At 38.6% G+C, this 18,423-nt stretch overlaps 1 protein-coding gene across 43 annotated transcripts in view; it reads right to left on the minus strand.

The window, feature by feature from the left end:
- NRCAM (neuronal cell adhesion molecule) overlaps positions 1-18,423 on the minus strand; it is a 148,241-nt gene that overhangs the window by 75,077 nt on the left and 54,741 nt on the right. For 41 of the 43 annotated variants that reach the window (XM_033057158.2, XM_033057183.2, XM_033057174.2 and 38 more), the window contains exon 3: positions 6,445-6,553. The exons of the other annotated variants lie outside the window; for them this stretch is intronic. The gene's annotated coding sequence lies outside the window, so the exon portion shown is untranslated. The remainder of the gene's footprint in view (positions 1-6,444; positions 6,554-18,423) is intronic. 43 annotated transcript variants of the gene reach the window in all.

The following is an 18,423-nucleotide window of genomic DNA, read 5'->3' on the forward strand; positions in this document are numbered from 1 at the left end:
CCACCCAGTTTCCATTGCCACTGAACTGCACTTGTACCAGGTCATCAGACACTCATACAGCTGATGCACCCTTGCACAAGGCTGACTCCTCTGGCCCTGACAGGACTGAGCAGGATTTCAGTTGTTCTTCCCTGAACCCTAAAATTTCATAGCTGCTAACTGGATCTCTTTGGTAAATCACTATGAACACTGTGATACAGTTAAGAAAGTAGACATAGGGGGTCCTTAAAAATTCCACTCTTATTTCAACAATCTGCTCAAGAAATACAATCTATGAGCACCAAAAAATATAGGGGAAAAAACCCAAACAACTAAGCATGGAGTTCAAATATCTAATTTAGGGCTGCAGGTAAGCCTGTAAGCTCAATCATGTGTCACAGACTTGAATCCTTAAAGCAGCCAAAGTTGATTTTTAAAACACTGAAGCAAGGCTAATCTGTCCTTTTACAGTTGTCTTAAATATTCCCTGAAGGTCTATATTGGATTTGGCCCTTTTGAGGATTTAAACAGAGCAGCACTTACTTTTTAGATTCTGCTCAGCTTAAATTATAAACTGCTTTGGCTGGGGTGACTATAGACATGGGAAAGCAAAGTTGTGGATAGTCCTCAAATAGGTAGGTAAGCCTAGTAAGCCTGGCAAGTTTAGTTGCCTGCAGAGCCAAATCAGCATCTGAACAGCACTTTTGAGTTGCAAATTTAAACAGATGTCTCAGTCTTGCTTGGGTCCTTTCTGGTATCCTAAATTCTTGATTGGATTCTTTTACCTTTTTAATCCCCTCACACAAAAATGATGGAATGGAGCATAAAACTGATGGTTTTGTGATATTTACTTCAGTAGTCCTTTGGAGTCATGACAGCCTGAACAAATACACTTCATCTCTTATGCATGTCTACATGTTTTACTGTCTTTCAAGGACTTGGTTGAGATGTTTGAATTGAGTGTAACTTTGCAATGCTGCTGAAGACCATGAGTTTACAAATGAAGGAGTGAAAACATAACTTGCATCAGTTTAGAGAGAGTTAGTTTGACTTGGAGCAAATCACTAAATATGGGGATCAAGGAGAGGAAAGAATTCTGCCTGATCATTAAAATTCTTTGTAAGTTAGAAAGAATTCAGAGTAAGTGAGAGAAAATAAACTAGGAAAACACATTTTTACAGCCCATGGATGGTAAAAACAAGTACCTAGATGATGGTATTCTTTAGGATAGCTCTTCATGCTTTGACACTTTTAGAGCATGCAAATAATCTCATTTCTCATTAAGTACAAAAAATTCAGCAAAAGTCCAACAAGACAAACATTTTAAGTACCCTCTTTCCCTCTGAAACATTTTGCTGTAGAATAAAACAGTGATTATGAGAAAAAATACCAATGTATCATCAGCCTGCTTTGACAGCCATACCATAGTGTACAAACAGAACCAGAAGGAAAACTAAGTAGGTAGAAGAAAAATGCACCTTTAGTCTGAGTGAAGACTCCCAGTTTTGTTACTTGTAAATTTACAAAGAGAATGCTCAGCAGAAATACTCCCTGAAATATTGATTTCTTTACCTGGGAGATGCGATTAAACTGATTTTTTTTCAATTTTTCTAATTTTTTTCTGCCAATCGGAATTCAGAGTAGGGGCTTCAGAGAGTTGCCTAAGGAGAAGGTAATACACTCTGTATTACATGGGTTAATTATTTTCTTTGCATCCTTACAGCTAACCCCCAAAGCACTGCCTGTCCGGAAGTATTCCTGCAATCCTGGAGATACTCTTGAGAAAACTGTACTGGGCAAAAGAGCAGAATCTGCTTCCCAGACAGGGCAACTCCTCCCTTGGGGAAGTAGAGCAGAAACCACTGATATTAGCAAAAAATGCTGGAATAGTTATGCTGAAGAGGAGGTCACTCAGAATAGGGACATTGCCAGAAACAGGACTAAGGCATCCTGTCAGATATAAAACCCTAACAAGTACATGAACAAAAGAGGGCAAACAGTGCAGAGGGAACAAACTGTACAAACTCCAGTTAGCTGCCCTGGGTACATTTTTTGGTGATGGGTGTTGGGGACTAGCCACCTATGTGCAACACCTATTTAACAGGAAAAAGTTAGCCTGCTTGCTCATTTATTCTGTTAATTGCATCTGTTATCTGCCCACCATTAAAACCTGAAATGAACAGAGAACTCTGATAGAAACACTTCAACACGACAGAAATACTCTTGCCTTTCTCTCTAAAAGTGAGAGTTGATAATCTTCACAATGACTATAGCTGTGCAAATCGAGTCTGTTCCTGCTTTGTACAGCACTAATTCATGCTGCCACTGCTTCCAACAGAATTATGAAAGACCTAAGTAAATGAACTCGCTTATAATTTGCTTGCAGGTACACCAGTGTTGTGGTACATTTCATAACCAGCTCACTACGCTTGGGAATGCTGCTAAGGATCATATGTGCAGGGGTGAATAGTGTCCTAACAATCGTCAGAAAGAACCTGCCTATTTCAAGATTTTCTGAAAGTGATTTCTGAAGTGATTTTTACATCTTTCTATGAGCATCTCTAATTTCCCCCCACTCTCAAATAATTCATAACAACTCACCAAGTTCTGATTAACTTCACCTGCAGAAAGCCTGAAGGCTGCAGCTGGACACCTCAAATTCTACAGATAAAATAAAGCAGGGAAGGCTGGCATTCAAGTTTTCTTCTTTCTCCACTGCCTTTGTTTTTCTTTTTTTTTTTCTTGAACCTCCTTAGCCCTAGCGAGGCCACATCTGGAGTGCTGTACCCAGTTCTGGGCTCCTCAGGACAAGAGAGACGTGGGAGCTCCTGGAGCAGGTCCCACAGAGGGAGACAAAGATGATTTAGGGGCAGGAGCATCTCTCTTACATGTCAAAGCTGAGGGAGCAACTGAGAGGGGACCTCATCAATGTCTGGAACTGGGAGTTCATGGAGCAGATCATCTTGAGTGCCATCATGTGTCACATACAGGACAACCAGGGGTTCAGGATCAGCCAACAGGGATTTAGGAAAAGTAGGTCCTGCTTGAGCAACGTGAGCTCCTTGTACAACAAGGTGACCAGCTTAGTGGATGAGGGAAAGCCGTGAATGTTGTCTACTAGAGTTTAGTAAAGCCTTTGATACTGTTTCCCACAGCATTATCCTGGAGACACTGGCTTCCCAGGACTTGGATGGGCATACTCTTTGCTGAGTAAAAGCCTGGCTGGATGGCTGGGCTCAGAGTGGTGGTGGTGAATGGCAGTGAGTTGGCAGCAGATCACCAGCGGAGTTCCCCAGGGTTCAGTATTGGGGCTCGTCATGTTCAGTACCTTTAGCAATGACCTGGACAAAGGAATCAAGTGCACCGTCAGTGAGTTTGCAGGCAACACCAAATTGGGTGGGAGTGTTGATATGCTGGAAGGAAGGAAGGAAGGTCCTGCAGAGGGATCTGGACAGACTGGATTCATGGGCTGAGTCCAATTGCATGAGATTAAACACGGCCAAGTGTGCCAGGTCCTGCCCTTGGGTCACAACAAGCCCAGACAGTGCTACAGGCTGGGGGAAGGGCAGCTGGAAAGTGGCCCAGTGGAAAAGGATCCAGGAGTTTTGGCCATCAGCCATCTGAACATGAGCCAGTACATGCCCAGGTGGCCCAGAAGGCCGATGACATCCTGGCCTGTACCTGAAACAGTGTGGGCAGCAGGACCAGGGCAGTCACTGTACTCAGCACTGGTGAAGCCACACCTTGAATCCTGCGCTCAATTTGGGGCCCCTCACTACAAGCAGGACATTGAGGTACTGGAGTATGTCCAGAGAAGGACAAGGAGGCTGGTGAAGAGTCTGGAGCACAGATCTGATGAGGAGCAGCTGAGGGAGCTGGGGTTGTTTAGCCTGGAGAAAAGCAGGCTAAAGTGGGACTTCATGAAAGCAGGTTGTAATTAGGTGGAGGTTGGCTTCTTCTCCCCAGCAACATGAGGTAGGACGAAAGGAAATTGCCTCAAGTTGTGCCAGGGGAGGTTTAGATTGGATATTAGAAAACATTTCTTCACTGAAAGGGCGGTCAAACACTGGAACAGATTGCTCAGAGAAGTGGCTTAGTCACCATGCCTGGAGGTATTGAAAATACGTGCACATGTGGCACTTCGGGACACAGTTCAGTAGTGGACTTGACAGTGCTGCATTAATGGCTGGATGTGATGATCTTAGAGGTCTTTTCCAACCTAGACCATTCTGTGATACTATTATTCTGTAACGATGAACATTTTCAGTTTAGAGCAGGGTAAGTACCTTGGATCAAAACTTCAGAAGCATAGATGACATTTTGGATGAACCAGCACTGTATTTGTTATTACTTCCTCCTGGAATCTACTATTATCAGGAATTCTTTCCATTTATCACTATCTTTTTCTTCTTGTTTAAAACAAACTATGTGATTTTAGCCAGTTTTACTGACGCTGACTATTAAACCACATCTGTCCAAATGGACATACCCATGATGTTATGTCATTTTAGTGGGAAGATTTCAAATAACAGGTATAATTTTACATATGTAAATTTTTAAATTTGTATTGTGTTTTTTAAAAATACATATTTTTAGGATTTATCCTTCATTTTGCAGTGTTATTCAATCAAATCTTTGACTGCCTTAATCAGACTTAATTAAATCTTGGTTTGATTAAGAAGTGTTCTATCTTTACTGCAGCTGATTCTGTTAACTTCCTGTTCTCCACCCATTTTCCTGTATCTTCATTATCAAACATCAAGAAAAGAGAACTTATCCACAAACATAAATGAATGTCTATTCTTATGCAACTCACATTTATGTAAATGTGAAAAATTTCTCTGCTATTATGATGTTAAAGGATTAGTATGGCTTTTAAATGAATGTATTTTTTTGTTGAATGTATCAAAAATAAAACCCAGCGGCTTAATTCTCACAATAAATCTTAAACTTCTAATAGAGTATTAAAATGTCACTAAAAATCTGAAACATAAATGAGATGTGCTAACCTACAGTTCCATGCTGCTGCTCTTTCATTTGAAATATATTTTATATGTTAAGAATATTTTCAATTTCCCATTTAAAAGAATCAGAGAAGGCATTTAACAGCACTGAAATAATGTAATTCCAGGTGCAATTTAAGCAAACAGAATAGAACAAAGCAAATAACTGGAGCCTGAGTATGCCATTTCATAAAATCATTAATTTAAACCTTAAGGGTAAAAAACCTCATTTATTCATCAAGAAGTTAATCCAGTTTGTTCCCTGGGACATTTTTATTTTTTCTTTTTAGTTTTTTTGTGCGTCTACACTATTCATTAACGAAACAAAAATTTTTACCCAGGACTTCAGATCTATTATGTAAGTAAACATTACACTTTTATGTAAAAAATTTACATTGTTCTCAGAAACATTTGAATTTCACATTCATATTACCACTGAGGGAATTCTTTCATATTGCCATGTTCACTACTGTTTTCTTTGACTTTTTAAAACTACTTTATCCTTCACATCAAAATCTCAAATGCAAACAGCACACACTGCAAGAACAGTATTTTTTCTGTGTAAATTAAGCTCATCACAGTTCTGCACAGTCACACCAATGGATGACAAAAAGCTTTTTTCCATTAGAAGTACTCTGTCATTATACAACTACTATTCTAGGCATATATGATATCGTCCCACAAAATAATATTAAATATTGAATTAAAAAAAGATTCTTCAAGGTAAAGGAAAAAGAGCACTGCAAGAGGAAAACACAATACAAAATCCCAAAATAACGAAAAAAATTCCCAAAATTCCGTCATTAGTATTGCAAAAGCACTTCACTACAATTGTGGTGTAGTGTAAACTAATGTAAATTGGTACTAGCAGACTGATAAGCATATTATTTTATCCACACTAGAGAATCACTACATGTAATGATTCAAAAATAAAAAGAGCTTATTTACATATATACATATATAATATTTGTATTACACAATGAGGCTTCCAAAGTCATATCTGCTTGTTATGACACTATGTCTAGGCAGAGAAATGAGGTAGCACTGAAATGAACTAAATTCCTTTTTCATGAAAGGGCACTGTTTTATAATTATGTATCCATTTTCTTTCCAAACTACCATTTTTTCCTAAGTCAGGTTATTTGCTCAATTTCTTGACACACATAAAAAAATGAAAAGCAAATTTCTCTCAAATTACATAGGTACACTAAAAGCAATTTCTCATAGCACAACTATTAAAAATTATTTCATTAAATTTTGCCAGCTCTAATTTTTTTGCCATTGTAACATTTAATGAACCTTTTTCATGCAAATGCTGTATAAAATATGAACATTTCAGGAAGAAAAACTGAAGTAACTGTAACAGTGAAGGCAAGACATTTTAAAAATGAAAATAAATCATTCCTCATTAGCTTTGATTACTTCAAACACTTGGCTATGCTTTATAGCTTTTGTAAATTACCTTAGTCTTTGAGGCAATTTTCAGTCAATCCAGACATAGTTAGAATAACAGTGTATCAAGGCAGCTTGTTGTTAGACCCTTCTCCTTCACACATCTTGAAATATTGATCCTTAGAAGAAAATACAAAGGACTGTTCACTCTACTCTCAAGCAACAACTGCAGGTGATACAGCCATATTAGCATAACAGTTTTGAATTTCAGCACATAAAGAATGAAAAATTGCTATAAATCAACATTAAAGGTCAAAATTATTTTCTCAGACATGCTAATTTGAATTGAGAGAGATGCTGCTGTCCCAGGATTTTTAATTTTACATTAAATTGCCTGACTGCTTATACACCAGAGAAACTGTAATATAACTAAAACCAGAAAGTACTCTTTAATCTTTAACATATAATTAAATTTTGGTGGTTTTTCAATTTATCCAGAGATATAGTACCACTTAAAACTCTGCTTTGTTGTATTCATTTTAATCAAATGTTATTTTAATTGGGTCTGTAAGGACATGTAGAAACTACTGCACCATAGGGAAGAAAGTGATTTTTGATCTTCTGCTCTTACATCTCTGAAACCAGCCTGGTTTGCAGTCTCACCTTTAACTTCCCTTCTGGCATTATTCCCTAGGGTTCTACAGCTTCAATTCCCAATTCAGATTTGCTCAAAAGAATAATGTATCTCAAAGCAGTACTTCTGGAAATCAAGATATATGGAAATGGGGATGTCTTACCAAATTTTCCATATGGTCCATGGGAAGAGGTTGAAACTAAGGTAGGGCTCCTGGGAAATGCTTCACAGACCAAATGGACATAACACAAACAAAAAGGTAACTCTACCCCCCAGGTAGGTTCCTGATTTTTATGAAGGTGCCACTGTGTAAGCACACTACAGAACTGGAGGGCCTCCTTCCAAAAGGAGCAAGAAATCCAGCCCTTCCTTAGACAAACAGTTGTGAATGCACTGCATCCCTCCCTCCTTCACCCTGATTTCTGCTAAGCACCACTCATTCTAGAAGACAGAAAGGGGCTGCCTTTCCTTCCTTCACAAAACCTGTAAGCTAGCCAGCACCACCAGACTGATAGAAAAACTATTCTCCATGCTGCTGAGGTCCAGTCATCTATCAAGAGAAAGGGTGATGGAAAATAAAGCCCATCATGGGAAAAAAATTTAATCAGACCTTGAATAAGAACAATCTAGCTCATACCTAAGAAGAGGGATTGAGACATGGTTTTCCTTACTGTCAGAACAATAAAATATGAAATCAATTATACCCTTGCACGGAAGTCAGTTACAATAGCTAAGACTGCCTGGCAAATCCAGGTTGCAAAATCAGAGTAGCCCCTCTCCTAGTCCTCCTTCTTTCCTTACAGTTCCTTGACTCTATGTTTCACTGCAATGATCTGGTAAGTAGTTCACCAGTTTCTAGCCTAAACAACAAGTTAAACTCATAACTATATTCTAAAATCAGTTAGGTTCAAATTTTCCACTCAACATTTAACTTGAAATTAAAAGCCTCACTACCTGTTGGAGTCAAATTTAAGGTAGCAAATCAAATGTCATCTCTAAATGCATGAAAATAAGGTTTTTCATTCAAGACATATAAAAGGTTCTAAGGATAGGGGTGTGGGCAACACGTTGAGGTTTTCTGAATTTGTGGTTTGTTTGGGGTTTTCTCTGTTTGGTTAGGGTTTTGCACTGAACTGAATCAAATTTACAAAAGGGGTTATATCACGTTGGTTGCCTGTGCAGCAGTCACTAGACAGCAATGAGCAAGGAAACCATTGCAAGATTCCTCTTCCCGAAGGAAAAAGCAGAAAACAGGCATCATCAACATATTTAGAGGTTTTCAGTAGGGTATATGAATACTTTTCCTATAAACCTGAAGAACAGAAAAAGGAAAAAAATCCGTGTCTCATTTAAGATTCATATCTTAAAGTGTTTTGGTTTTCTCACATTTGAAATGTGAGTGGAACACAAAGGCAACCAGGCCTTTTATGGTATCCCTTATCATTGTTTTAAAAATATGTACAAGTTTTCACAGTGCATCACAGGGATCTCGGCATTCATACTCATGCCTCATTTTTAACTTCACAACTCATTCTGTAACAGGAGCTGGTTTTGAAAAGGAGTTGCCTGGAAGCATCAACCATGAAATCATGGAGAAGGTAAAGATGAAATAAGATCTTTTCTCACTCTTCTTTAATCTTGATAGTGAGTTCCCAGCATAAGGCTGGGTCCAACAGATTAAATGGATTTTCACATATAATGCTTGCTGCTGGGTAGTTGCCAGGTAAGATAATAAATTTCTGCTTAATTAAACCACATTCCTTTTTTTCCACAACTGCTTGGCTATTTTCAATGCTCCAAGATGTATTCACATCAGTATATGCTGGGAAAAGTATATTATATATTTGTTTAATGTCAAAAACTAGTCTTTCCAGACATAAAATCAAGATTGGCATGACCAAGCCTCTCTGAACTTCACACATCAGCTTTCTCACATATTTAATCAGAGAAAGTTTACCTAAGTCATTATTCTGGTTTGGCAGAGATATTGAGTGTCATGGGGAAAACAGAAAGGGGAAGAAAAGACTCAAATATTTGAAATGGACAAAAGTGTAGTTAAACTATTGCTTAACAAAATTAACCACTTCAGTGTATTTGAGTCAGGACATCTGCCCCAAAAAAAGCCCCTAATGAAATCTGACTTCAGAAACAAATACAGTTAAATCTCAATGAACTTGACTGCTGGGTCGATAAATGAACTTACCTATACAACTGGTTTTGTTACTACAAAAACGTTAAGGGCTAGGTTGAAAAGTAGTTTCCCCTTTATTTGCCAGCAATCACTGACATCTCATGATCATTGAAATACTTTATTAGAAGATACTTTTCAGTACTTAAATCTTTCCCTAAAAAACTGCAGGCATGAAAAAAGGGAGGTTCACAGAGACTAGAACAATGACTTTTCCTCTTTTGGTTGCTGGGTGCAGTCACAGAATTATGTAGGGAAATTATTTCCACAAATTAAAATGCTTTTGTGTGTGTGTGAGAAGGGTGCAATCAGGGCCATCCATTCACTGGCTATACTGCCTTATTTTAGCAAGAACAGACCTTAGCATTCTCTCCAGCATTCCCTTTTACTTAAATGAAAAAGTTGGTATTTTATTTAAGGGTGGATATTCCCACTAGACTTTCTCTGGTCTAAAGAGAAATAGCTGTCAAGAAGACATGGAGTGGTCCTGAACTCTTCTCTTCCTCCTCCCCTGTCCCCTCACATTTAAAAATTGTAGCATCCCCAGTCAGCTACATCAGTTCATTGATCCAAGAGAAAACAAACCTCTGCAAGAAAAGATTGGGTTTTGACATGACAGGGACTTTCTCAAAGGAACTACCTCTTTTGGATAACAACCTGAAATTAAACAAAGTAAAGTAGCATATGAAACTGTATCCCCAGCCAAAGTCTTCATGGATCTGGGTGAGGTGAATGTAATACTAAAGAATTCCCATCACTCTACACTGACTCTGTTCCACCCTACTGAAGCACTGGAACACTCTGCAAAGCCAAGGACAATTCCTTCTGAAGCAGAGTCAATTATCTGAAAAAAAAGGTACGTAATATTAATAAAAAAAAATCAAATAAAGATCCTACATTTCTGACTTAATACATTTGACTCAATGAACAGTGAATCAGCAACATCCACTGATTTTTCAAATCACTACCAAGTACCTATAAGCTGAAATATCCTCAAAGGTTCCTCAAAGACAGCCTCCCAAATAAGCTTTCTTTTCACCTACTTTGCTATGGCAAGAACTTCTCAGAATTGCAGACTTACTGCCTTTCCCAAAGAATTCTGTCACAGTCTTCAAATTTTATTTATGCTTGGCTTTTTCATTCAGACTAATCAGCCATCCAGTATTTTGAACAGCTGATTATTCTGAATGACTTTCATTCAGACATTCTTTTCCATGACCTTCAGCAAGGACACAGTTTTTCCATGTGTCTGTCATTCACAGCCATACTTTCTTTTTAAACTACTTTTCACTATAGCACCCCATTTCCTTCCAGATCGTAAAGTTTAAATACATTCAACTTCTAGATGCCATAAACAATCCTACAGTACACCTAACATTAAAAACCATGCACTAAAATTTCTACATGATAGAAAATTGAATTCAGAAGTAACACTCTGGCTAAAAAGAACACTAACTTGGACTGAGTTCTACTTTATTTGTATCATTTCACATGCTTAGAATTGTACTATTCTCAGCAGAATTTCTTCTAATACACACAGGGAAGAAGAGAACAGAATTGTATCTCCTGCCTTTACATACTACATGTCTGTACCACAAGAGCAGAGCAGTAGAATAGAGTCCATACTGATTTTTCTCTCACCACGTCTCAGACATGTTTCATGACAGATGCATTAATAAATTTCACTGTACATTTTTATTAAAAAACATGGACATTTTATTTTCCCCATCTTTATGATTCAAAGCACGTCCTTGTATTTCTTTCTAATGAGCTGCAGCATTGCTGCCAGTGTAGGTTGTTAGATATGTGAATTTTTAATTCTGAAGAAACATATTATGCAAACGCTGTAAGTCATGTAAAAAGAAATGTCAAATTTCCCTGACTTTTATATCTACCAACCTTTTAAATTGTACTTGAATAAATTAGTGTATTTGGTTTATCAGGAATAAAATCATTCAAGAAAGTATAAGCAACTACCATACACTAATGTATGCAGTTTCCTGCAAAATAATTCTAACTTAGTATCATCCTTCATATATATTTAACAGGATGTATTTCATAAATAGTACAAAATTTTGTATATGAAGGCTTTTATTTCTAAAGATAGGAAAACTATGACTAAGACGCTATCGATCATATCTGAGAAGCTGTGGCAGCCCAGTTCAGTTCCCAGTGGCTGGAAAGGAGGAAATATAATCCTCATTTTTACAAAAGGAAACAAAAGAAAACCCAGGGAGCCACAGGCCAGGCAGTCACACCTCAGTGCTTGGCAAGATCATGGAGAGCAGAATCTCCAGGAAACAGTACTAAGACACATGGATGGTAAGGAAGTGATTGGTAAGAGTCAACGTGGTTTCACTAAGAGCAAACAGCATCAATGGATAAGGGAAAAGCAACTGACATCATCTCCCTGGATTTGTGTGAAGCAATTGACACTGTCCTGCACGACATCCTTGTCCCTAAACTGGAGATAAATGGCTTGAATGGATGGACCACTCAGCAGATAAGGAATTGGCTGAATGGTCACATTCAGAGAGTTGTGGTCAATGTCTTGGTATCCAGGTGGAGACCAGTGACAAGTGGTGCTCCTGAGGGGTCGGTGCTGGGACTGGCGCTGTGTCACATCTGTGTCACTGATACGGACACTGCCATCGAGGGCACCTCAGCAACTTTGCTGATGACACCAAGCTGTGTGGTGTGGTCAACATGCTGGAGGGAAGGGATGACACCCAGAGGGACCTTCACAGGTTTGAGGAGTGGGTCTGTGCAAACCTCAAAAGGTTCAACAAGGCCAAGTGCAAGGTCCTGGGTCAGGACAATCCCAAGCACAGCACAGGCTGGGCACAGAATGGACTGAGAGTAGACCTGAAGAGAAGGTCTTGGGTGTGTTGAGAAACTCAGCATGGCCTGGCAATGGGAACTTGCAGCCCAGAAGGCCAAACATGTCCTGAGTTGCATGAAAGCAGCATGGCCAGAGGGGCAAGGGAAATTATTCCCCACCCATTACTCTGCTCCCATGAGACCCCACCTGGAGTGCTGCATCCAGGAAATGTGCACCTGTTGGAACAAGTCCAGAGGAGGATCACAATGATCAGAGGGCTGGAGCACCTCTGCTATGAAGACAGGCTAAGAGAATCGGGGTTGTTCAACCTGAAGAAGAGGAGGCTTCAAGGAGACTTACAAGTGTCCCTAAAGAGGCTGAAAGAAAGCTGGAGAGGAACTCTACAAGGCCAAGTATTGACAGGACAAGAGGGAGTGACTTTAAACTGAAAGAGGGTAGGTTTATGTGGGATTTTAGGAAGCTATTCTTTACTGTGAAGATGGTGAAGCACTGGAACAGGTTGTCCAGAGAATGTGTGGATGTCCCACCCCTTAAGTGTTCAGAGAAAGGCTGGATGGGGCCTTTTTAATTTGCACACTAATTTGCAAATTATATCATTGTTACCCAGTAGTCAAATCAGCTATTAAAAAGGAATATGAAAAATTATATTTAAGGTATTTATGGAAAAGGGGTGCAAACAATGATCATTGACAGAAAATTTTTTAGTTTAATACAATATTCTGGAATGTGACAAAGAGGGAAAATTAACCCAGCATTCTCCATTAGAACTCATTGAGCTAATATCAGAACTTTAAATCCATTTTTGGAAAATAATCAGCTAAACTGTTTGCCATGTTAAAGAAAAGCTCATGGGAGAATAAAGATTTGCAGAAGATTCTGGCTACTAATTTTATTTCAATTGTTGATATCCTTTAAGGAAGAAAAAGAAAGAAAAAAGGAACTTCTAAGACATTGTCAATACAGTAAAAAGAGAAATACTGCTTTTGACATGAATGCTGGCCAAGAGGCATCCCACTATGTAGGTTATTCCAAAAAGGAGACTTTAAAACACATTTAATTCATCTATGAGAGCCCAATGTGACATTCTTTCAAAAATTAATCCAGCACTATTTTTGTGCTCAAAGCTTCATGTTTTTTTCAGGCAACACCCTGGTGGAGCAGCTCACAGCCTCCACTTTGCCCAGGCCATGGACACTTTTCAGGCTCTGTTTAAGCTTCTCCCTCTCTTTCAGTGTTGTCAGTGAGAACACACAGGCTGTCTGTCATATTTTCAAATCTCTAGGAATCCTTTATTTGTTTGGAGGTTTCTCTGTGGAGAAATGTTTCTGAGTGGAAAAGCATTTAGCTCAGTTTAGCTCAGTCAAGACAAACTGAAGTGGCTAAGTCAGTTTATCAGCATCAGGAAGCTTTATTTCATAACAATAAATAACCATTTATTTTGTTCTCTAAAGGTAGACAGGTACTTTCAACATGAAAGAGGTACCACATGCATTACGAACAACAATAGAAGGATGTCAATGGGCACAAGAACTTTTGCAGGAAGTTTTCTACTAAGCCAGTTGTAGGTTTAAAGGTGCTGTACTCAGAAACTCAAAATTAATTTACACATGACTTTACTGGCTGCAGAACGCAATGAAAAGCACCTTTAAGTTAAAAGTTAACCTTTCTTGATGAAAGAAAGTACATTTTTTGTACAGAGGTACTGGCAGTGACAGTAGGTAGAGCCTTTCCTTTTGTCATTTGACAGAGTGCACTGCAGCAGGTAGACACAAAAGAGACTTTCTACTGTTCCCAGAGAGTCTGCCCATCCTTTTTTCTACATCATCATGACTTCCATTAAAGGAATTACAAAACAAAAGCATTTTGTGAGTAAATCATGGATTCTATATTTTTTGTATTTTGCCAGGTAGACTATGCAATTTCTTCCACCATCTTGCCATTAGATTAGGTCAGTAATTTCCTTACAAAACTCTAGCATAAATTATAATTTTAAATTTAATTACTAATTTTAAGGATATATAATCTTTAAAAACATTTTTTTTCCTTTTTAATTCAAGTCTGTTTTGGTGGCATTTCAAAAACTAATGAATATACAGATAGATACGACTAGATGACAGATTTCAAACAACTGTTTTTGCTTTCTGTGGCTAAACATTTAACAGTTTTCTTGCAGAAACGTGTTTTCTGAATAGCACTTCATAGAAATTCAACAAAAAGAAAAGGAATTTATACTCAAAAGCTGTAAAAGCCAAAACCACATGAACTATAATTATTTTAGAAACTAAGCGGCCATCAACTTTTGTATATCTCAGTCTTTATTGTTTTGTTCTAGTACTGTACACTGTCATTATCTATTCTTTCAGCAGTATTAAAAGGCTTTACAAACTGCTGATACTGAGTCATTTACTCTCTGGTGAAGCCAGAGAGCTTTATAACATTATCAGACCACATCATGTATCAAAAGACACTTAGCTTCTGCAAAAGAGGGCTCCTGATGCCAGACAGATTACATTATTGAGCTGTTACAGTACCAGATCTGCTAATTTTTAGAAGGCCCATGAGAGTTCATGAATCCCAAAACAAAACCAAAAGCATCTGTGGAATAAGCATAAGATTATGTTTTCCTCAGCATGCATTATTTAATAATGTTTCTGCTTTGGATTCCACAAATCCCATATAGATTAACCATTTAATAAAATCCTGAAAACGCAGATGCTTTTGCAGCATAATAGTTTTTCTATTTCACAAAAGACTTACAAGGGTTGCAGAAAAAGGCATAACTGGAGAATTTTCGTATCACAAATATTAGATTTCATCTTTTGCAACAGAGGGAATGCAATCCCTGGTGTTTAATTAGAAGTCTGAAATCACCTACTACTTTGTACTATTCTAATACTGATCCCAAGTGAATGCAATGTAAGCACTTTTACCTTCTGATAATAGTGCCCACACAGTTACATCATAGGCTCAGAGAGATTTTTCCTCGGTTCTGTTGGAGGCTGAGGTCCTTCTTCCTGCCTCTGCCTAACAAGTTTAGGGTCAGAACTTTTAGTTTTCTATCCTCAGATGTACATCATCCTCAGATGATAAGACAGTTTAATAGGAATAGCAAAGCACAATAAAGAATCAATTCATTGCTCTGCAATGTTCAGTCATCCCCAGGAGGGCAGGGCCCCATCATGTGTAATGGTTACTGGGGAAAACAAACACCATCATTCCAAATATTCCCTCCTTCCTCCTCCTTCTTCCCACTGCATATACTGAGCATGATGTCATATGGAATCTTCCTTCAGTCAGCTGAAGTCACCTGTCCTGGCTGTGTGTCCTCCCAACCTTCCATGCAGTTCCAACTTCCCGACAGTACAAGAAGCAGAAAAGGCCTTGGGTCTGTGTAAGCCCTGCTCAACAGCAACAAAAGCATCTCTATATTATCATCTCTGTGTTCAGCACAAATCCAAAAGACAGTCCTATACTGTCTCTGTGAAGAAAATTGACTCTGTCCAAGCCAAAATCAGAGCACAATGTGTCACAGAAAGCTTTCCATATCTTGTCATGGCCACTCTCCCTTCAAATTAGTTACGCTGGAAAAAGCATTGTCATCTTTGTATGGATCTTCCTACTTGTGTACACTAGCACAGATGAAAAGAACTTCACAAAACCAACTAGAGAAGTAAATTAAACATTCTGAACTAATCCCATCAGTTTTCATACACCACTAGGATTGCAAGCTCACCACAGATACACAAAGGCAATGAATTATAGCCTTAGTAATGTCAATAGGAATTCTGCTGCAAAGTTCAATTAGACTTGAATGCATCCAAAACAAATAAGGCTATCACCTGGATGAGTACAAGTAAGAAAGGAGCTACATAACCTATACAAAATAGGTTCTTCCTGGAGATGAAATGGAAGGTGAGCTGAACCAATGTGATTTAAATTCAGGAGTGGAGTACAGGTCAAGTAATCAGCTCTCCAGAGGTCTATGAGAAGAAAGCAGGGTGCAACAGAGTGCCTGAGAGCAAGGTGCTGGTGCCAACCATATCTCACAGGCCTCACAAAGAAGCCATTGTCAGACACAACATGTCACAGGCAGTCATTGTACCAAGACAAGGATGGTAACTGCACACGTAACAGAGATAAGTGCTGACACCTGTCAAGGTACAATGCGCACACGACATATTGTCCTACAGTCTGGTTGGGTCCTAAGCCTCTGTTCTTTGTAACCTTTCTCTCACAGGCTCACTTCTTGTACAACACCTCTTCTTGAAGCTCTCCCGAAGGCACGACCTACAGCAGAGCCTTCCACTGAACAAGAGGTGTAGCAGAAGAGCTGAACCTGTACAAGAGATGTGCTACTGCAGCTGCAAGAACAATCATGGGTTCAGGAACATTTGCTGCTACAATCTGCAACTCAGTGTTCCTATATTTGTACATTTCCAGGGAAGAAAACCTTGTTCTTGACTGGTTGGTCTAAACTCTGGACCCTACAGAACTCAGGGATATGTAATAACTTGACAATGAACAAGCTGAGCAGATGAAATACTGAAATACTGAATGAAATACACAAGATCCTACCTGAACACCTTGGACCAAACCCAGAAACAACAGACACAGGTTTTCAAGCACTGAACACCATAAGAAGAAAAATTCCCAGTGTTGATTTGGGCATATATATCCCCCTATTATATTGAACACAAAAGACACATTTTTGCATAGTATTCAAACAGTTAGTTATCTCAGTGAGGAAGGAGACCTAGACAACAGAAACTAATGGAAGTTTTTAAATTGTATCTCCTGAATTTAAAGGACGATTATATCAGCATAGAACCAGAAAAGAGAGCTGCAAGCCTTTTATGCAGTGATGAGAACATATAATGACTTTGAATATGGAAAAAGGATGCAACAACAATTGCACATCGGTGCGGTAGAATCACAGAATCATAGAATATGCTGGGTTGGAAGGGACCCACTAGGATCAAGTTCAACTCCTTTCTTGCACAGGACAGCCTCAAGAATCCCATATTGGGCTGCAAGTGTTCTTCAAATGCTTCTTGAACTCTGACAGGCTGGCTCTGTGACCACCTCCATAGGGAGCCTGTTCCAGTGGTCATATAGCTACAGAGTAGGAGGAAACCTGTATTGTAGGCCCTTAGCATTTCATGTTTAAGTTAGTAAAAGGCCCTAAACCATGAGACTCTCAGGAGTTCCCGTTACTCCGTAAGCTGGGCCTCTCTGCACTCAGGAAAACCTAACTGCTTGTATGAAGTACAGCAAAGCAGTATTAGTAATAAGTAGTACACTGTGTGTCAAGCTCCAGGTATCGCCTTGTGTAGCGCTGCCCTCCAACAGAAACCACTGACACATCAGTTTCTGTTTCGTGGAAGCTGTTCCTGGTCCTCATGAGTGCTCTGTCCCATTTGCTAAAAAGTAGATTGTGTTACAAGGTGCTTGTGAGCAGAATAAAATTAAGAATTCTTCTTGGATCTTTAAGTTACAGTTAAGAAACAGTTACATCAATGAAAATTATCTTGCATCAAGGACAAATCCTACTGCAACTTCATACATGGTTATCTGCATGATTTTTGGAACAGCAGTATGAAAATCAACTCTCAAAATCCTCTTTGTAAGTTACTTCTTTGATACCTGCAAATAAGCATCAAACATCCTGGAAGGACTACTTCAGTTTTAAAAAGAATGGGTGTGGAACCAGTTTCCTTATAGTTTAGGCATAAGCTATTCATCACTTTTCTGCATTGATTCCAAAAAGGAGTCAAAAAAATGCTTCATCAGCGTTTCTTGACTTGTGTTAATTTTCAACTGCCTAAACAAAGGATACTTCTGTAGTGAGCAAATTGATTTTACAAAACCTTCAGATTAAAAGCTTACTTATAAACTAAGTATAAAGCTAATAGCAGCATTCATGTGAAAATGTTGAGAATCCCAATTGTATTTTACACCAGGCAGTGTTTCATGGAAACTGTGTAAGGAAAGAAACAAGATTCAAATGTTAATGTAGAAAAATAACTCTTTTATAGTTCCCATTAAATCCCACAACCACTTTAATATCTGCAGGCTGCATGAATATTTTGTGCCTTCCCAGCATTTTATATCAACTAATATAATTCATGAATATATCACTTTCTCACATTCCTGAATCACCTAATTGTTCTGGAAAAGATCCCAAAGGGCCAAAACCCACAATCCACCATCTACCCTTTCAAGAGCAAACACTTTACTAGCTGAATCAATGAAACATGGAGAAGTATTGTGAAAAAAAAATGTTTAAATATATGGTAAGAAATTTAATCCACTTAAGCTGCATGAAGTGAAGCTGTCAGATTCTTCAAGGCTCTGCAAGCAGTCCAAGGCAACTAATACTGTTTGG

This window comes from Catharus ustulatus, chromosome 4, assembly GCF_009819885.2.
Source record: "Catharus ustulatus isolate bCatUst1 chromosome 4, bCatUst1.pri.v2, whole genome shotgun sequence".
NCBI lineage: Eukaryota > Metazoa > Chordata > Aves > Passeriformes > Turdidae > Catharus > Catharus ustulatus.